The sequence below is a fragment of the Schistocerca piceifrons genome, chromosome X (assembly GCF_021461385.2).
Source record: "Schistocerca piceifrons isolate TAMUIC-IGC-003096 chromosome X, iqSchPice1.1, whole genome shotgun sequence".
NCBI classification, from domain to species: domain Eukaryota; kingdom Metazoa; phylum Arthropoda; class Insecta; order Orthoptera; family Acrididae; genus Schistocerca; species Schistocerca piceifrons.
Window position 1 is genome coordinate 396396581 of NC_060149.1, and position 17540 is coordinate 396414120.

General features: G+C 39.4%; 1 non-coding gene across 1 annotated transcript; it reads left to right on the top strand.

Annotated features, from left to right (window-relative positions):
* Positions 1 to 560: 560 nt before the first annotated feature.
* On the top strand, positions 561 to 635 carry Trnas-cga. Its single transcript has one exon. It is a non-coding gene; the product is annotated as a tRNA-Ser (tRNA).
* Positions 636 to 17540: the final 16905 nt, after the last annotated feature.

A 17540-nucleotide genomic window follows, 5' to 3' on the forward strand; every position in this document is an offset into this window, starting at 1 on the left:
ACTAGCACTCCTGAAAGAAAGGATATTGCGGAGACATGGCTGAGCCACAGCCTGGGGGATGTTTCCAGAATGAGATTTTCACTCTGCAGCGGAGTGTGCGCTGATATGAAACTTCCTGGCAGATTAAAACTGTGTACCGGACCGAGACTCGAACTCCGGACCTTTGCCTTTCGCGGGCAAGTGCTCTACCAACTGAGCTACCCAAGAACGACTTTCTCCCTCGTGGGAGAGCTTCTGTTAAGTTTGGAAGGTAGGAGACGAGGTACTGGCAGAAGTAAAGCTGTGAGGACGGGGCGTGAGGCAAAGGTCCCGAGTTCGGGTCTCGGTCCGGCACACAGTTTTAATCTACCACGAAGTTTCATATCAGCGCACACTCCGCTGCAGAGTGAAAATCTCATTCTGGAAACATCCCCAAGGCTGTGGCTAAACCATGTCTCCTCAATATCCTTTCTTTCAGGACTGCTAGTTCTGCAAGGTTCGCGGGAGAGCTTCTGTTAAGTTTGTAAGGTAGAAGGCGAGGTACTGGCAGAAGTAAAGCTGTGAGGACGGGGCATGAGTCGTGCTTGGATAGCTCAGTTGGTAGAGCACTTGCCCGCGAAAGGCAAAGGTCCCGAGTTCGAGTCTCGGTCCGGCACACAGTTTTAACCTGCCAGGAAGTTTCTTATTAGTGCAGACTCCGCTGCAGAGTGAAATTCTCATTCTGGCAGCAAGCTATAGTTGGGATACTAGTGATCCACAGTGCAGCGCAAACCACCCAGCCAGATAACACTTCAAGGTAGGTGACGGATTTTGTAGAAAACAGTTGTCACGGACACCTGCTGGCTAGAACGAAGGGACCCCATTAGTATTACCTCTTTGGATGTCACCAGCCAGTGGTAATCGATGGAAAACTCTTACTTACCAATGAAACATATGAATATGAGGTGGTAATTCCTCCTGTTCTAAGGGCCAAAACATAGTTCTTCTATACTGGGACCACTAGGGAATGACCTGAAAGAAGATCCTGAAACATTGTTTTGTTTACTGGCCAGATATAGACGCACATATTGAACATACGCTCCAAACATGAAAACATTATGCTGAACAACAGCTGACCCAGCTCAGACTTCTACTCCATGGCTCATGCCATGACAGCCATGACATCATATTCACACAGATTTTGCAGATTCCTTCTGTAAATCTATATAGTCGATGGTGATCGACACACTTTTTAAATATTCTTATGTTTTCAGAATGCACTCCATCACCATGGAAGGAGGAACTGTGCATGTCCTCACAAAAGGGTTTGACCGAAATGATAAGTCACCGATAATGAACTGCAGCTGACACCCAAACTTGCTAAAGAAATCTGCCCTTGCAGTGGCATTTTATACCTTATGCCACAGCCTTTCCAATCGCAGTTGAACGGGGAAGCAGAGCCTCTAGAGCACATATTTAAGTCACAAATGAAAAAGATCTTGTGTCAAACTTGCATAGAGAGAGCTTTGACACTTTTTCTCAGCCTCAATACAACGACATCAATTCAGGATAACAGTCAGACAGAAATCCGTCACTGCCCACAACACTGGACTCTGCTGCACCAAGGCTGCCCTGCACCTTCGGAGAAAGTGCAACCTAAGCTGACAAGTTATACCTCAGACACTCACATGAGCGCAAATATCCAGCTGACGACCCTGATGGGCACAATGTCGACGCAAGTTTACTGTAGACAGCGACAGCACTGTTCTCGCCAGCTGCAACCACAATGGTGTGCTCACCAGTCACACCGGTGGCGGCGGTAGCAGTGGCACACTCAGCAGCCACTACCACAAAACCACCACTGCACGACAGTGGCAGCTATTCAGCCACTCTCAGCTGCAGGCAGCATAGTGGCTGCTGCTCTCCAGGAATTGTCGGACTCTGATGATGTAGAGATGCTCCTGGCAGCCACCCCAGCCCTCCACTATCGACAACACCTACCCTAATGTCTTCCAGATGTCAGAGGAACCATAACGACCTAAAGACGACAGCACTGGTGGCAGAGGCTAGCCACCACCACCAAATGAGGTGCTGCACTTACATTGGGCCCACCACCGTGAGGGCCACATCTGCCCTTACCACCAAACTGCCAGCCATGAACATTATTGACCATATCTGGGATGACTTGCAATGTGCTGTTCAGAAGAGATCTCCACCCTCTCGTACTCTTATGGATTTATGGACAGCCCTGCAGGACTCATGGTGTCAGTTCCCTTCAACACAAATTCCATCAGTCAAGTCCATGCCATGTCACGTTGCGGCACTTCTGCGGGCTCATGGAGGCCCTACATGATATTAGGCAGGTGTACCAGCTTCTTTGACTCTTCAGAGTAGATTTCAAAATATAAATTTCGAAAATAATATAAACTCAATTGAGCGTAATCATTTTTAAACGCATTTAAACCAAAAGTTAAGAAAGTAGTAGAAGAAAATGTATAATCAAATAATGGCATGAAAATATTTTTTTTATTTTGTTGTGAGTACAGAATGCACACCAATAATGAAGTTATGAAATTCAGGCATCAAACTCAAAATTATTGGATTACAAGAGAAAAGATATAACTAAAAAAAATTAGAAAGGGAAACAAAATATTTTAAAACAAATGTCTAATTTCCAAACACATAGATCAGGATGGACATTAAATAGAATTATTGGAATATGGTGAGCAATTAATAGGTACGTCCCATTAAGAGGTTCATCTTATGTTGAACTACCAGAAAAAATAAAAAATGTGTTAATGTAAAACGTAATGATCAAAAATATTTTCTGTGGTCTATAGCTTCACTATTAAATCTAGTAGATAGACAGAACTGTAAAAATCCAGACAGTTCAAGTAATTATAAAAAATTGTTTTAGAGCTTACAGAAGAAGATACCTAAAATTTCATTTCCTTTTTCCATTTTATGATATTTCAAAATTCGAGTCTATAATTAATATAGCTATTAATGTTTATCCTTTTGGTGAAAAATTCCATCTATACCTATTACAACTAAAGAATCTAAAAAAGAAAAACATAAAACTTTATTATACATTACTGTTGAATAGGAGAATTATCTGGACTTATTTTGATCTAGATATTAAAGCATAAAAAGATCAATATTTATTTTTGGTTTATGTTTATTATGTTTTAATAATAAAGAAATATTACATGATCATTAAAATATTATTTAATTGATAAACCATTAAAGGTACTACTACCAGAAAACAGTGCATACATGAAATTTAAAAATTATCAATATACAAGAAAATTCTTTTTGTTGCTTATACAGATTTTGAATTACAATTAAATAATCAATAAATATCAAAAACATGAACCAAGCAGTTTTTGTTACTATATTAAATATATGTAAACAGACAATATAAAAATCATGTAGTGTATAGAGGATCAAATTGCTAAAAAAACTTCATGGAATTTATGAAAAAAGAAGATGAATAAATAGAAAGTAACTCTTTGCCTTTACAAATGTCTGCTTGTGTCTGTGAATGTGCGGTTGGATATGGGTGTATGTATACCTGCCCTTTTTCCCCCTAAGGTGAGTCTTTCCGCTCCCGGGATTGGAATGACTCCTTACCCTCTCCCTTAAGACCCACATCCTTTCATTTTTCCCTCTCCTTCCCTCTTTCCTGACGAAGCAACCATGGGTTGCGAAAGCTTGAATTTTGTGTGTATGTCTGTGTTTGTTTGTGTGTCTATCGACCTGCCAGCGCTTTTGTTTGGTAAGTCACATCATCTTTGTTTTTAGATATATTTTTCCCACGTGGAATGTTTCCCTCTATTACAGAAAAAAATTTAATGTTATTTAAGAAAATTAGTGATAATCCCACTGCTGTCTGGGGCGTCTCCTGACACGCCTTCGCCAGGAATCTCATTGACTGGACTAGAATTGTCTTCAGTAATGAGTCCCACTTGGAATTGTGCTCTGAAGACCAGCAAAGATGTGTCTGGAGGCGCCTTGGAAAGTGGTAGGATACCAACCTAGCTGTTTCCTGCAAATGAGTGATGAATTTAAATGACAGTAAAATATTCTTAAATAATTAATTGTCTAAGAAGTACATCTTCCATGTAAAGCAAATGGTTGAAATTTGATGATTTATTCAAGAGCAAGTGCTTCATAAACTGAGTAATTCAGTGATGCACTCTGGTTGGTCCACCTCTGAACCTTATACAAGCAATTATTCGGCTTAGCACCGATTGACAGAGATGTTGGATGTCATTCTGAGGAATAATGTGCCAAATTTTGTCCAATTGGCGCGTTAGGTCGTCAAAATCTGAAGATTGGTTGTAGGGTCCTGGCCATAATACTCCAAAAGTTTTCAGTTGGGGAGAGATCTGGCTGCCTTCCTAGCCAAGGTAGGGTTTGACAAGTATGAAGATAAGAATTAGAAACTCTCGCTGAGTGTGGGTGAGCGTTATCTTGCTGAAATATGAGCCCAGGCTGGCATACCATGAAGTGCAACAAAGTGGAGCATAGAATATCGACGAGGTACCGCTGTGCTGGAATGATGCCACGGATGACACACAAAATGATCCTGCTATGAAAAGAAATGGCACCTCAGACCATCACTGCCCCAGGTGTCTCTAGACATGTCTTCCTCATGAATCTCATTGACTGGTGTAGAACTGTCTTCAGTAATGAGTCCCACTTCGAATCGCTCCATAATGACCAGCAAAAATGTGTCAGGAAGCGCCTGCTATGCAGCCCAACAACCTTGAGGGACACCAATCATTTATGTATATAGGGAACAACAGCAGTCCTGTCACACTTCCCAGGGTTATTCCGGATGGTCTCTGATGAACACTCGTGAGGGATATCCACAAAGTACATTACGTTTTCGTTTGTGTCCGTTACGGGCGGGGCTAGTGCGGCCATCTTGGTGTCATGGCATTCCGCCGCTCAGTCGGCATCCTGCCGTGCTAGTGAAAGGTTCGTGCTCCGTTGAGTTACTGTGACAGTTTGAAATGTCAGCGTTAATTGTAAATGCCGCGAAGTGTGAAGTGCGTGCTGTAATAAGGTTTCTGACTGCAAAAAACTTTACACCGATAGAAATCTATCGGCAGCTTTGTGAAGTGTATGGGGACAACATAATCACTGAAGGTGGAGTGCGTCAATGGGTCATAAAATTTAAAAATGGCCGAACTAACGTTCACGACGAAGAGCAAAGTGGAAGACCCAGCATAGTGACTGTCGAACTTGGCGAAAAAGGCGATGCCGCGGTCCGTGAAAACCGTAATTTCACAATAACGGAACTCTCTATGAGTTTTCCACAAATTTCACGAAGTTTGTTGCACGAAATCATTACCGAAAAGCTTGGTTACCACAAGTTTTGTGCAAGATGGATACCAAAAATCTTGACAGAGATTCACAAAAATCAGCGAATGGCTGCAGCGTTAACGTTTTTGGACGCTTACGAGAAAGATGGCGACTCATTACACGATCGCATCGTTACTGGTGACGACAACATGGGTTAAACATGTGAACTGCGAGACAAAATAGCAGTGAATGCAGTGGGGGCACACAAATTCCCCCCAAAAATCCAAGAAATGCATGCAGACAATGTCGGCAAGGAAGGTGATGGCGACTGTCTTTTGGGACAGAAAAGGTGTGATTTTTGTGGATTTCCTGAAAAGAGGCACTAGAATAAACTCTCAAAGGTATTACCAAACTCTGCACAACCTCAGAAGAGCAATACAAAACAAGCGCAGGGGAAAGTTGGGATCAAAGCTCTTGCTGATTCACGACAACGCCCAGGCCCACACGGCAAATGCCACTCGTGAAGTTCCGAATCTTTTAAGTGGGAGTTGTTTCCTCATCCGCCGTACAGTCCCGACCTGGCACCGAGCGACTTCCACTTATTCCCAGCAATGAAGAAGTCGTTGGCTATGCAGCGTTTTGATGACGACGCACAACTTCAAGAAGAGGTAACCACGTGGTTGAAGGCGCAGGCGGCCGAATTTTACGACGAAAGAATTTCCAAGCTCGTCCATCGCTTCGATAAGTGTCTTAATTTAAATGGCAACTATGTAGAAAAGTAGTATTTAAGTGTGGCTTTCATCTGTATATAATTAAAAAAATTCCAATACTTTATTTATTTTTAATTCCAAAACGTAATGTACTTTGTGGATAGCCCTCGTATTTAAGAAGTATTTGAGCCACTCACATACCTGTGTACTTATTCCATATGCTTGTACCTTTGTTAACAGCCTCCAATGGGGCACCCTGTCAAATACTTTCCGGAAATCTAGAAATATGGAGTCTGCCTATTGCCCTTCATCCATAATTCTCAGTATATTATGTGAGAAAAGGGCAAGTTGGGGTCTTCGGTAATGCACCCCACATGAACACACCATGAGATACTGAACTTTTTCCTAACAAACTTCAGCAGATCCGTATTTTTTGAAAGATTTCGTGATGCCTTCAGCTGCCAATCTCTTTATTTCGTGTAAGATTGTAAAATTTCGACCTTAGGCCATTTTCAAGTATTTTATGGCTGATTTTAGTGATAAATTAGGCCATGTATGTCATTGCTTTTATGACTCCATGTTATGCTCATAAAAATTTAAGCACAAGAAAAATTTAAATTTTAAACTATATGTACCTCATTTAGATCTTGCTAGTGTCCTATCACCATTACAAATAAAACACATTTTATCAGCAACTGACAAATTTATAAGTTATATGGGTTCAAAAATTTGACTGAGATATAAAAAGGAAGATACATAGGCTCATACAAGAAAAAGACCTAACACTCATTGAAAATAAACGTCATATACAGAGTAACCTCAAATTCTTCCAGAAGGTTGAAAATGTGACCAACATTAAAGAAGAGCTTTTCAACAACTGCTCGAAAGTAACGTGTTCCTAAAACAGCATAAAACATCTCGGATTTATTTTATGAGCATAACATGGAGTCATAGGAGCAACGACGTACATGGCATAATTTACTACTACAAAAACTCCATAAAATGCTTGAAAATGGCCTAAGGCCAAAATTGTACAATCGTACATGAAATAAAGAGAATGGCAGCTGAAGGCTTCACGAAATCTTTCAAAAAATTCATGGCAGCTGCAGATTCTATCGCATTGAAAATTATAAATCTGTATTTGTAAGTGGTCTATGTAGTAGGATAGCTAATGGACTTTTTTTTATTTATAAAGAGTTCTAGTCCCTTCTTGTATGATTTCAGGTATAGTCCTTTTCTGATGGCTACTGCCTCCATCATGCAGCTATATCTTCTTACTTCCTCTATCTGGTCCTGCAAGTACTGCACGTTCTTCATTGTTCTAACGATAGCCACAGCACCACCAGCCATTGAAACCATCGATGAAAGACCTGTGAGGGCACGAATGAGGTAGAGGATAATTCCGCCTCAAGCCTTGGATGCCGACAGAACCCAGGGTGCTTTAACTTCAGCACACTTTTATCTGCGTACTTCGCTGTCAGGATACAGTTTTTTAAACACCCTTGCCCTGGCTTCTTCTTCTTCATCATTGTTTTCTTCTTCTTTTTCTTTAGTGCATAATGTGCAACATTCATAACTTCCTTGAAATTCACATTCAAGCCCAACTTAATTACATCACACATGGTTTTATCAACTACAAATGCTAAACTGCGCTGCCCTATACCAATATCCTTTCTTACACATATTGCCTTAGCTTTTTCGGCTAGAATTCTATCTGCAGCATTATGTCCTGGGAGATCTTCACGTTTTATGTAAGCTATGTCGTGTTCCAAACATGCCTCGTCGAGCAGATTAATCCCCTTATCATCATGAGCCAAACGTTTTTAAGCTGCAGTAATTAAACTCCAGAATAAGCAATTCGACCGAGCGAGGTGGCGCAGTGGTTAGACACTGGACTCGCATTCGGGAGGACGACGGTTCAATCCCGCGTCCGGCCATCCTGATTTAGGTTTTCGGTGATTTCCCTAAATCGCTCCAGGCAAATGCCGGGATGGTTCCTTTCAAAGGGCACAGCCGACTTCCTTCCCCGTCCTTCCCTAACCCGATGAGACTGATGACCTCGCTGTCTGGTCCCCTTCCCCAAAACCAACCAACCAAGCAATTCGACTAGCGGTTTGTCAAGAATACGACTACTTCCTATAATGTGTCTCCTGTCGTGCATGTAATATTACTGTGCAGGCTGTGCTCTGTGCACCCCATTATATGGCAAATCGTCAACATCAGTCCAGATCTTTTGCGTTGCAGGAAAGCCAATACATTTAACTAGAGCTCTATTCCCTTGACGTCTTAGGACAGACTCTATGAGAAACACATGTGGTTCTGAGGTCTTCTGCATTTCTTCTGCGTGAACGACTACTGTAATTTCGGTGCCACTGCTATTCTTTGATTTCTGGGATTTGTTCTCAGCACTCTGGAAACTGTGAAGATCTTCCTTGTCCCATTTGGAAGCTATGACTTCTCAAATGCTGTCTTGTATTTTGAGATATGTACCAAATCACCCACATTAAATTTCTGTTTATGTGGATCCAACATTTTAATGCGATAGTATCCAGTACCCACGAATCTGCTGTCATGAACATCGATTGGTTTTATTTTATTGTGCTATGTTTGGCTCGATTATACTGTGCAATTATTTCTGGGAGAATATTCATCCATTTGTGTGAGCTGTGAAGATTAAAACACATCCACATTTGAGCTTTCATTGTTCTGTTCAGATGTTCCACATAACTCGCCTTCAGGGGGGTGAATGTTGAATTCCATACTGCTACATGACAGCCTTGAACTACTTACTGTAAAATTCTCCACTGTGACTGGTCTGTAGGTTGTCTGGGCACCGATTTGTCCCCGTCTGCAACAAATGCTCCAACACCTCTGTGACATCTCTCCTCATTTATGTTTCAACAGGCAATGCCCAGGCGAATTTGGAGTATGTTTCAATAACCATTAAAATATATTTGAATCCATTACTCACATGTGAATATTTCCACACATCTACATCAGACTGCCATAAGTCAACCAAACCTTTAATCATAACATGCCTTTGGGAGTATGTTTTGCATGTTAGTTTGTGCAGTTCCTGAACTACTGTCTACATGCTTATTCGATCATACCTCTCTCTCTATCTCTAAGCTTGGAGATTACTGAAACAAATTCATTCAAATAAGCGGGGTTACCAGCAGCAGCTGATGCCATGAGCAGTCACAGTCGATCTTTTAACTCATTGGGATCACTGTAGTATGTATAATGTGGGGGTCAACTGCTGACTCTTTTACGTTGGCTGTCAATACCATCACCAATACAAATATTGAGCATCTAATATAGATAGTATAATGATTTCTTATTTTGCGTTGCTCTGGTTTCCCACTTTCCTATGTACAATGGTCAACTGCAGTATGTCGCCACACATCACCAGATTTTCTGGTGAATAATTTACAGTTTTTGGGGGATTTTCGAAAATGAAGTTCATTAGACCAGCTGTTCTTTGAAATTTCCTATCACCTACCTACATTGTTATTTATTTTAAACTTACAGGCTGCATGACCAACATGTCTAGTTTTTCACCATTGACATTGAACGTTTTGTCTATTCTAGTATCGCTGTGATGGTCAATGAATCAGCAATGCCGTTGTCATGCGTCATTTCACCGAGAGTTCATCAAGAGATTCAGTAATGGTTTAAAGATCGCAAACAACCTGCGCCAGAATGAATTATACTTTATCAAAACCTTGTTATAGCAAAGCAGAAATCTTCACAGGGGCTCCTTATCTACATTCTGTCTAATTCTATCAACCTCTACAGTTAAGTCGTGTACATTCGTTTCAGTTCCATCAACCTTTACAGTTAAGTCATTTACTTTCCTTCTGAGAGTGATGCAGGTTTATGTCTTTAGTTCCTTAACCCTAGTATCTAAGTCGATGATCATTCTCAGAAGGGTCTGGGCGCGTGTCTCTAGGCCCTTAACTTGACATTTGAGAGGCTGAAATTTTCCATCTGTGTATAGATGCATTCTCTGTCTATACAACATATAGTCTCAAGCTGAGTGTCCGACATATGTTTGAACTTGGTGTGACGTAAACAAATGTACTCACCATTTTTTTCATAGCAGTACATAAAAAACTCCTGGAATTTCCACCTATAACTGCCATCACAAAGTGTTCTTCATTTGTCAATAACAAGAAACCTGTGCCATGTGTGATTCCAGCAATCTGTGTATATCTTTACATAATCATCGCGTGACATGTCGGTTCCTACATGCGCCCAGTAAATGCGTTTTAAATTTAAAATGGTTCAAATGGCTCTGAGCACTATGGGATTTAACATCTGAGGTCATCAGTCCCCTAGAACTTAGAACTACTTAAACCTAACTAACCTAAGGACATCACACACATCCATGCCCGAGGCAGAATTCGAACCTGCGACCGTGGGGGTCGCGCGGTTCCAGACTGAAGCGCCTAGAACCGCGCGGCCACATTGGCCGGCTTTAAATTCAAATTGCCTTGTTTGAAAACTACAATGAGATTTGAATTACCCCATACCAATTGTTTCAGGATTCTGGAATATGTCAGCACATATGCAACAGCCAAAAAAGAAATATCATAGAATTTGATCCTGGTTTTCGACAGCAACATCATCAAATATGAACATGGTGTTTGGCTTCACTTTTTCTGGTGGAGGGATTTCACTGTTTTGACTGGATACCATGTTACACCATAAATACCTTGTTGTATCTTTTGCAGCAGCTGATAACTGGGCTGAAACAGACTTTTTGAAAATAGACATACATGCTCAAGCAGATTCTGTCTGGGTGTGTTAGCAGTGACATGAGAAAATGTGTCTTGCCACAGATGGATGGACCTACAATTATAGCTCGTATATTACAAGGAAGGACTATCCCATTCTTCTTCTTCTAGTCTTCTTCCACACCATCACAGGACCAGTCGCTGACAACAAAGTCTTTGTGTCGAGGATGCTACACTCACCCTGCCATGATATCGACTTCATCAGGTTTTGGTGTGCAATGGGCCTTTATAGAAAATATATATTTCGCCAACGGAGCAGCGACGTCCACACTGTGTATATACACATGAAAGTTGAAACGTCCCCTTAGAAAAATTATACATGACTGTGCTTAAACTGACACACAATATTTTTTAGCGCAACGCAATCTGACTTTTAATAATCCCTACAAAAGAATGGACCTGACTAACAATAACCTATACCTTTTCACAAATCACTTACCTCACAAAAATCTTTGTTACTCAAACTACTGCAGTACAGCGAGCGCCAATACTGCCAGCTAAATAAAAGATTCAAACTACTGAAGGCACTAACTACTGATAGGCATAGTTAGCAAATGAAAGATTTTGATAGAGAACAAACAATGTATTTACCTTAATAGTTTTCAAAAGTCATAATATATATAGCAGTTCATGACATCCATTCTCACAAATGTACTGTTTCTGATGGACACACGTCCAGATCATCCGCTCTCAAAAATCCGGCATCTCACTTCCCCACATCCACCACTGCTGGTGGCTCACCTCCAACTGCGCAACGCTACGCGCTGTTAACAGCCAACAGCCCAACACGAAAATGGCAGACAACAATGCAAACTAGCCACAGACTGCACACAGCACAGCCAGTAACTTTCATATAGAGCGGTATGTGGTGTTACCAATATAAAAACCTAAACAGCCTACTTACATAGCCCCCATGCTCCCCACAAAAAATTTTACAAATTGTTTTGGGCACTGGCCAATACATATTTGTTAAAATTTTTTTCACAATTACGATAACAAAGAAATCATATGCACACACTTATTGATACAATGTTGGTCAAAATGTAAAATTTTCTCACAGTCCATAAAGACAGTCCTGATCATTCATCACAGTAAAATTGCAGTTTTTTTTTCTCAAAGTCTGAGCAGTAAAAGGCAATGCACACGGAAGTAGTGGATTTCGATGCAGTCTTGAAGAAGTAGTGTTGTCCTTCCAACAGAAAGACGGTGCTGACTCTTGACATGCAGACAGGTAATGGGCCACAACAGAGCAAACCCACCACAGAGTCAGTCGAAGTTTTGAAGAATATTGGTAGGTAGGTCGTCACAGAGCGGACCCACTGTAGTCCTGGTAGAGATTACGGTAGTGGTGGGCCACCAGAGGTGCAGACCCACTGCAGTCCTTGTAGAAATAATGGTACTGGTGGGCCATCAAAGATGCAGACCCACTGTAGTCCTTGTACAAATAATGGTATGGGTGGGCCATCAAAGATGCAGACCCACTGTAGTCCTTGTAGAGACGGCCAGCAGCCATCTGTTGCGACTGTGTGGGTGCACAATCCCCATCAGAGAGTCTTGCGGACAATATAGCAAGTCCATAAACCACCACTTGTGCACTCACAAAGTTTTTGGAATTGTCCTTAGAACCAGCAATGCTGTTAACCAGTCCCTTGCTGAATTATCAACACACGTGCAAACACTAATGGTCCCAACTTCTCACATATTGTCCATGTACCATGACCAGCAGAAACGTGTGCAGTGAAATGTAACTTACAAATTACATTTGATGAACTGGTGCCAATTACAGTTTTATAACATGAGAATACAATAACAAAGGTACAAAATACATCATTAAAGAACATAACAATACAGATTACATTTGTAGTAATACAGACTTTACAAAAGAATAGAAATAGACAAATACATCAGTGTTACAGGAATTATGACATAAGTAAATAAATAAAATAATGAGAATAGTTTTTGAAATATTAATTTCACATATGAGCATTGAAACAGAACAGAATAAATAATGTCTAAACATCTCTACAAAGTAAATAACATATTAGCACAAAAATTCTATAACGTAAATCTTATTAGCTCAACACATAAAGACAGGAAAAACACAAATACACAAGAGTACACAAACACATAGCAGAATACCACAGGAAGAAAGGACAGGGTTTGTTTTCAGTGTAACATTTGGTACTGCAGTCCAACCCAAAACTTCATTCCATAGATCTTTCGTCTTATTTCAACATTTGTTTCCACCAAAAGAATCCTATCCAAGCATGCTTTCTGTATTTATATGTTCACATATTTCTTACCTCATTATTTATTTTCCATTATCTTACCTCATCATTTATTTCCAAGAAAATCTTATTGTCCCTAAACCCTACTTTTTTGTTCATCTCCTCTTTCAAAATACATTTTTGGCCGAACCATTTTCTTATAGCTTCTCAATGCATTTCTTCCAATTCATCGCAACTCGTTCTCTTACATAGCCTACCCCATCTTATGCTAACTTAAATCTACTGAGCTCAGATGCATAAACTAAGGGACGAGGCAATGCAGCAGCACAAAACAATTAACGCAAACAGCAATGACAAAAAATGCAAATTGGCAAAGCAAGCAGTAGTAAATCTAAATTAACAGAGCAAATGCAACATTACAACTAATATGAGCCAATGTGCAGCAACAAGAAAAATAAATCAGTAGTAAAACTGGCTTAACAGAGTAATACAAAGTGAAATTCAGTAGCACTATGCCTGGCAAACAGCAGCAGCAAATGCATTAACTTATATCTAAACATGACAAAGCTCAAGCAGAAAAAATATTACAGTAAAGATGGCCATGTCTAATACCTATGTCACATCTTAGTGTCTATGTAATTAAAGTGGTGCACCACAAAACTTATTCTATGAAATAAATTACCAAGTACTTGAAAAGAAAATTATATATGCAGTTCATGTGAAGGGAAATGTCTTTTTGTGCTCCCTCATTTTTTTGGAAGTATATCGTAAAATTATTATTTACTGGATCTGTAGACAGAAAATATTTATATTAGTACATCCATAAAATTTTATTTTAACCAGTGCTGCAGTGGAGCTAGATACTAGATATTAAACAAAATGAGCAATCTCTCAACTACAAAGACAATAGATGTAAAATGTTTCTCATCATTTCATTAGGCATTTTAGTAAATATCATAAATTACGAGCTCCACAGTGTAATCATATGTTTTCAAGTTTGAGCGTGTCATATTTGCGATGCTTTCTAGAAAGGAATGTCAATAGCGAGGATAATGGCCTCTTTTTTTTCTCCACCTGTGCCTCTGAAAGGCACACACTAATGGCTTTTTTCCAGGCGACTGTCGCGCAGCTGGGTGCCCACGATGCATTACGTGAAGGTGGTCACTTAACTTTCTTACCAAAATATTTACAACACCAGTTTGCACTACAGTGACAGTCTCATATAAAAATTTCACAGGTCCAGAGTTTGTGTTGCAAATGTGTAGAAACAAAATCCTATAAATATAACAGTGTCCCAAAAATATTCGTCGGCATTGTGATACATTCACGCATTTACACACATTTCATAACTCTTAAAGTACGATTCTCACCTTATTGATCATAAACATACCTCAACAGCATAATACACATCGTCATCGTAATAATAACATCATAACAGATCAATCACATCTCAGAATCGTCGCAGCTTCTTTCAGTAATTTCAAGACCTTCAATAAAGTCATCTACCTCAAACGTACTTCAAAAATCATGATCCTTTACCAAATACATCATTCAAAGCTCTCATAGTATGACAATGGTTCTGAAAAAATATGAACAGTTCACAAAGTGCAGACAAAATACAATTTAATAAGTGTGAAATTATCCAACTGTGTAATTGCGTAAACATGTGTCACTGACGTAGTAAAAAAATGTTTGTTTCTCTGTTAAATAATCAGATAGCTGTGTAATTCTGTATCAGAGAAATATGGTACCGATGTGTAAAGTTGTATAAGGAAATACCATATTAGCTAGGGCTCCTTGTGCTTGCCAGACACATGGTACACAAAGTAAGCGTGTACCCCCCTGAGGATTAATGAAATTATACCCTCAGGTGTTACAGATTACAGCAATGGAATGAAATGTATCACGGAAAACTTTCTTTGTAATTAAAAAATCTTGAAAAATAAATGGTTTAAGTACAAAATTAATCACTCAAATGCGTGTCCTGTAGCACTAAATGTGCGTCTTGCTGTAAGATAATTCTGTGGAAGTGTCATAGTTATCGTCCTCTGCAAGCAAAGTTCTGCTGAAGTCAATGTACTCGTACTTACCTCATCATAAACGAAAGTGAAATGCTTTGCGTATAGATATCGTAGTTATTATGTACCTTACCGTGATCAAGAAAGTACTATAATGTAACGTATTGTTGTGCTACGAAAAAGGCTGTCTCATTGTAGCTATACCACAAAAGTTACTCCTAAAACGTGTTTTACTTTCCAGAATAATACAGAAAAACTGTGCAGATATGAAACAGATACACCGCAAAAGCAACAATGTAAATTGTGTCACATATTAGTAGCGTCGTGATATAATCGTGTAGCTATCAAAGAAACCAAATGCTAAGTCATCTTTAATCTCACCGAATGTACTTCAAATAAAGAGTATCTTTTCAAGTACCAAAATGTGGCATTAAAATCTCATTAGCAGTATATGTTCTAAGTATGTAAGCCTGATAGTCGTTACATAATCGAGCAACTAACAAGCAAGAATGTACAAATAACAACGCTGTGTCGTCTGTTCACTATAACAATGCATTCGTAATTTCTGTTTAAATAAGTTCTCTTGGTTCTTGACTGGATATTTAACTTCAAACATTGTTGCATGGTAACAGTTTCTTAAGTCTAACAAAGCATACTAGAAATGTGAAGTGAAAAGTTTTATGGCAAAGACAAAGTTAATAAGCAGATTATCTTTCAATAACCAGTTTTACACGTGAAATGTGGTGTAAACCTATACTCTTCCTAGTACGCAGAGTTTCAACTTCAACGCAATTATCATGTGGTATACGTCGGATTCTGTAAGGTCCATTGTGACTCAAGTGTTTCTTCTTATGTGACAATGAATGAGCTTTAATGAGAACTTTCTGACCAATATATAATTTCTTTGCATTTGCTTTGCCGTGTAGTTTTCTCCTTTTGTCTGCTGCAAATTTTATATTTTTGATAGCCAAATCAATTATGTCTTTGTGTCGAAGTTTACGTGTATTCGGGAAAGGTACAAGCTCTCTGATTCTGTTCGGTGGTTCTTCATTCTTCAGTACAAGAGTAGGTAGTAAAGCAGTGGAGTCATGAGGCATTTCATTCAGCACGTTTTGAAATAAGTGTAAATATCTGTCCCAATGCTGATGCTTTCTGTGACAATAAAGTCTGCAAAGCTTACTGATTTCTTTCATAATCCGTTCAGACAGGTTACAATGTGGTGAGTACAATGAAATAAAAACAGGTTTGATTTTATGGTTCCGAAGCATGCGTGACCAAACAGCAGATTTGAATTGCGGTCCGTTATCTGAAATGACTTTACTTAAGTGTCCAACTTCACGTAAGAAATTTTTAACAAAGCCGTTGGATACAGACTGTCCAGTGGCTTTACGTAACGGAGTGAAAGAAACAAATTTTGAAGTAAGTTCATTCTTTTGATTTAGAAGGAATGATAGGAAACAACGGAGCACGATGTGAGATAGTAGATGGTTTCGCCTTTTGACAAAGTTTACAAATAGACAAGACTCTTCGAATTTTCTTTTCCATATTGTTAAAATAACAAGTCGTTCGAAGAATATGATAACATTTTCGTGGACCAAAATGTGCATAGCTGAAATGAATGTACCAAATGAGCTTACTAACAAAATCATCTGGAATGCAAAGTACCCATAGCTGGTCATCAACAGTGCAGCGTTTGAAGAGTATGTTGTTTCTAACCAGATAATAATGCCGAACTTGAGTGTGTCTTTTCATGCCATTTACATTTGATGTCTTTCCAAATCGGATCTTTATCTTATTCATGAGCAATGTCCTTTAAAGATGTGATGATGAAGTTTTCAAAGGCGACTTTCTGAATGTAAAGAATACTGAATTTTTTCTCGAGGTTGCCTTCTGTGTTACTTTTCTCAAGCCCAGCCGTTGCGGGTGACAGTGCGTCCGCAACAATGTTCTCCTTGCTGGGAATGTAGGCTATTGTGAAGTGGAATTCTTGCAGAAACAATGCCCAACGTTTTAACCTGTCATGATTTAATTTTGAAGACATAAGAAATTGTAATGCACGATGATCACTGTATGTTTTTACGTGCTTACCAGAAAGAAAGAAACGGAATTTGTTAAATGCCCAAACGATAGCCAAGGCTTATAATTCAGTAACGGAATAATTTTTTTCAGATTTTGTTAGCACTCGGCTAGCAAAAGCAATGGTTTTCTGAACAGTAGTGTCATTATCTGTGGCTTCTTGAAATAAATGGGTACCAAGACCGACTTCAGAAGAATCCGTGCTAAGGCAGAAATCTTGTGACAGATCTGGATGAGCTAGTATTGGCGCGTTAAGTAGCGATTCTTTCAAAGAACTGAATTCCAACTGTGCTTGTTCGTCCCAGTTCCAAATAGTATTTTTTCCAGTGAGAGAACAAAGTTTTGGTGTAACTAGAATTTGCATATTCAGAAAACGACGGTAAAAATTTACGAGACCCAAAAATTTGCGGACTTGTTTTTTTGTGTATGGAACTGGAA